This window comes from Athene cunicularia (assembly GCF_003259725.1).
Source record: "Athene cunicularia isolate RWA chromosome 2 unlocalized genomic scaffold, athCun1 chr2_part1, whole genome shotgun sequence".
Classification (NCBI taxonomy): domain Eukaryota; kingdom Metazoa; phylum Chordata; class Aves; order Strigiformes; family Strigidae; genus Athene; species Athene cunicularia.
The window spans coordinates 146,826,224-146,829,999 of NW_020799095.1; positions in this window are offsets into that span (position 1 = coordinate 146,826,224).

Here is a 3,776-nt window from a genome sequence, read left to right on the forward strand (position 1 = left end):
AAGTCAGACCCACCTCTGCACCAAGGCCGGGGCGATGAGCTGCACCTCTGTCATAACGTATTTAAGAAGGGGAACCTGGAAGGAGCTGTGGGAGAAGTTGCGAGGAGAACACCTGTGAGAACAGCGAGGTCAGTGGCAGAAAGGAGGAGGTAGAGGAGGGAGGTGTGTCAGAGCAGAGGCTCCCCTGTACCCCGGGTGAGCCGGCGGGGCCACCCGCACCCCCCGCGGGGGTCTGTGGCGGAGCAGATCCCGATCTGCGGCCTGTGGGGGCCCCACGCCAGGACAGGCGGCTGCACCCGAAGAAGGCCGGGACCCTGTGGGAAGAAGGCCCAGCCGTGGCAGTTCGGCGCTGGGAGGATTGAAACCCGCAGGGGTGACCCCCACGGCCACGGCAGTGACTCCTGTCGGAGCTGGCCTGTGCAGGACTGTCCCTGTGAGAGGGGGACTGTGCGGGAACAGGAGGGCAATGGCAGAAGTTCCAACCCCGCCCCGAGGTGGAAGAAGCAGCGGGACTGACCTTACCCCCATTCCCTGCCCCGGCGCTGCTGGTGGGAGGAGGTAGAGATATCGGGAGCAAAGCTGAGCCCGGGAAGAAGGGAGGGCTGGGGGGAAGGTGTTTTCAAGATGTAATGCTTCTCACAGCCCTACACTGTCTGTTAAGTGGTGTTGTTAATGGTGTCTGGATTAAATTATAAACTAAATTAAATTATAAAATTCTTTCTTGTTTCCCCTAATAAGTCTGTATTTTGTCTGTGACCATAATGGATGAATTATCCTTTCCTGTCCTTGATTCCCGAGTTATTTGCTTTATTTTCTCCTTCCTAGCATTTGTGGGGGGAAGGGGGTAGTGAGCGGCTGCGTGGTGTTCAGTTGACCTCTGAGCTCAAACCACAACTAGTTAGTTAACATTTACACAACTGAAGGTATTTAAGAGGGACCTAAACCTATAGAAGTCCTTCCATTCCCTTCTGTAAAAATGCATGCAAAGGAGGTTAAAAATATACTATATGATTTCTTTTTATTACTCTTTCTTCTGAAGTCAATCATGGTAAAAGAGTGATGCTTACACATGGCCTTGGGACCGTTACAACAGTTTTGTTCAGTGCAGTCTTGAAGGATGCAGTAAGCATCTGCGGGCTTTTCATAGGTATTTATAGCATCAGGAAGTGTAAATCCCTCCAGTGTATATTGAGGCTTACTCATTTCAGGTATATTTAACACATATAATGTGATCTTAAGTTTGGACTGTAGTTGTTCTAGGTTCCTTTATAGGCAGCTGTGATAGCCATTGAAGAGAGACAGGACTGCCAGGTACTATCTGTCTAGCCTGAGGAACAGGGGAGCACTCTTCTCCTATGCTAGAAGCCTCAATTGATTGCCTGAGGTTAACTGACACCTTCTTACTGACCCACATGAATGGCTTTTGAAATAATTGCAGTTGTTAATATAGTAATAGAATTAATTTAGTAATGAATAAACACACTAAAGATGAAGCCTGTGCTCCCTCCTCTGTCTTCTCTCTTGTGCAAACACAGACTGTAAGTGAGCTGATTATAAATAAGTTTCCGATGATCAGCATATGTTAGCAGGAAAGACTTGACTTCCTTATGCTACCACCAGATCCATTATTGTCATTCACTGATGACACCCTGTTCTGCTAATTCAAGTGGAGGACTGTGTAAATAGGAATGCTGTTAATCAGATAGTGCTTGAGAAACAGTGCTACTTATTAATCATCCCTGCAGATCTTTTGTTCTACTACAGCTACATCTAGAGAGCAGGCAACATTTTCAATTATATCCAGGCTTTTATTTTTCAAATAATTTCTTGGTATTAAAAAAGAAAAACTCCACAAAAAAACCTAGCGAACTGCAATTTATTTACTTGCTATTGAGCACCTGTAGCATTTCACATCAAGTGGCCAGAACACATCACTGTACTAGTTCATGTATCTGTGAATGTATTGTCCCTCTTAGCTCCATGTAAGAGGCTTTAAAATTTAAAAAGCCTCTGCTATATTTTAGGACTGGCCTTCTGATCCATCTGTATTTTTCAAAAGAACAGTAGTCAGAATTTTAAGTACCTGGCCATATTAAAAAATTTATAGCTTTTAGACAGATACTTGCCCAAGTACAAGTTGCCAGTCTTGAAGCAAATAGTGTTAAAATTTTTGCCATTAGGGTCTTATTTGCAAATCAAGTTGCTATATCAATAAAAAGAAGATCTTTTAAGTTCATAGTTGAGATAAAGACTGGGAGATGACTGTGGCCACCAGGTGCCCACCAAACTGCACCATCACTCCCCTTCTTCAACTGGACAAGGGGAGAAATTATGGTGAAAGGCTTGTGGATCGAGATGAGGACAGGGAGATGACTCAGCAATTACCATCACCGGCAAACCAGACTCTACCTACGCAAATTAATTTATTGCCAATCAAAATCAAAGTAGGATAATGAGAAAAAAAGAACAAATCTAAAACCACCTTCCCCCCACCTCATCTTCCTGGGCTCAACTTCACTCCTGATTTCTCTACATCCTCCCCCCAAGGGGTGCAGGGGTTTGGGGAAAGGGGGTTGTGGTCAGTTCATCACGTGTTGTCTCTGTTGCTCCTTCCTCAGGGGAGGACTCCTCTCACTCTTCCCCTACTCCAGTGTGGGCTCCCTCCCACAGGAGACAGTCCTTCTCTGAAGGAAGCTGTGACCCTGTGAACATCCCCCTGCTCCGGCGTGGGGTCCCCCCCGGGCTGCAGGTGGGTCTCTGCTCCCCCATGGAGCTCCATGGGTGCAGGGCACAGCTGCCTCACCACGGGCTGCACCACGGGCTGCAGGGGAACCTCTGCTCTGTGCCTGGAGCACCTCCTGCCCCTCTTCCTCACTGACCTTGGGGTCTGCAGAGTTGTTCCTCTCACGCTTCTCACTCCTCTCTCCTATGTTTCTATTGCACAAGTTTTTGGTTTCCCCCTTCTTCACTACATTATCCCAGAGGCGCTACCACTGTTGCTGATGGGCTCAGCTTTGGTCAGCCATGGGTCCATCTTGGAGCTGGCTGGCATTGGCTCCGTCAGACGTAGGGAAAGCTTCTATCAGCTTCTCACAGAAGCCACCTCTGCATCACCAATGCTACCAAAACCTTGCCATGCAAACCCAATGCAATCACTCACCAATTATCGTCACAGGCACACCAGACTTGACTTGGAGAAAAAAAGTTTAATATGTAGCCAATTAAAATAGGTCCGTGGGTGAGAAAAAGAGCAAATGCAAACACCTTCCTCCGCCCCCCTTTTCCCTGTTCCCAGCTTCCCCCCTTCCCTGCCGACTCCTCTCCCCTGCCGAGGGCGCAGGGGCTGGGGCTGGGGGTGGCGGTGGGTCCCTGGCAGCCCTCTGGGCCGCTCCTCCCTCCTGCCCCGTGTCCCTGCTCCAGCGCGGGCCCTTCCCCGGGCTGCAGTCCTGCAGGGACAACCTGCTCCCGCCGGGGCTCTCCACGGCCGCAGCTCCTGCAGGAAATATCCCCCCGCTGCGGCGTGGGGCCCTCCCCGGGCTGCAGGGGGGGTCTCTGCTCCCGCGGGGTCTCTCCAGGGCTGCAGGGGATCCCTGCGCCGGGCCTGCAGCACCTCCTGCCCTCCTCCTCCTCCGGCCTCGGGGTCCCTCTGCTGCTGCTCCCTCCTCGGCTTCCCCCTCCTCTGCCTGGGCCGCCTTTGGCCCTTGCTCCAACCTGGTTTCCCCCGGGCGCCCCCAGCTCGGCTGAGGGGCTCAGCTGTGTCCTGGCTGGGGCCGCTG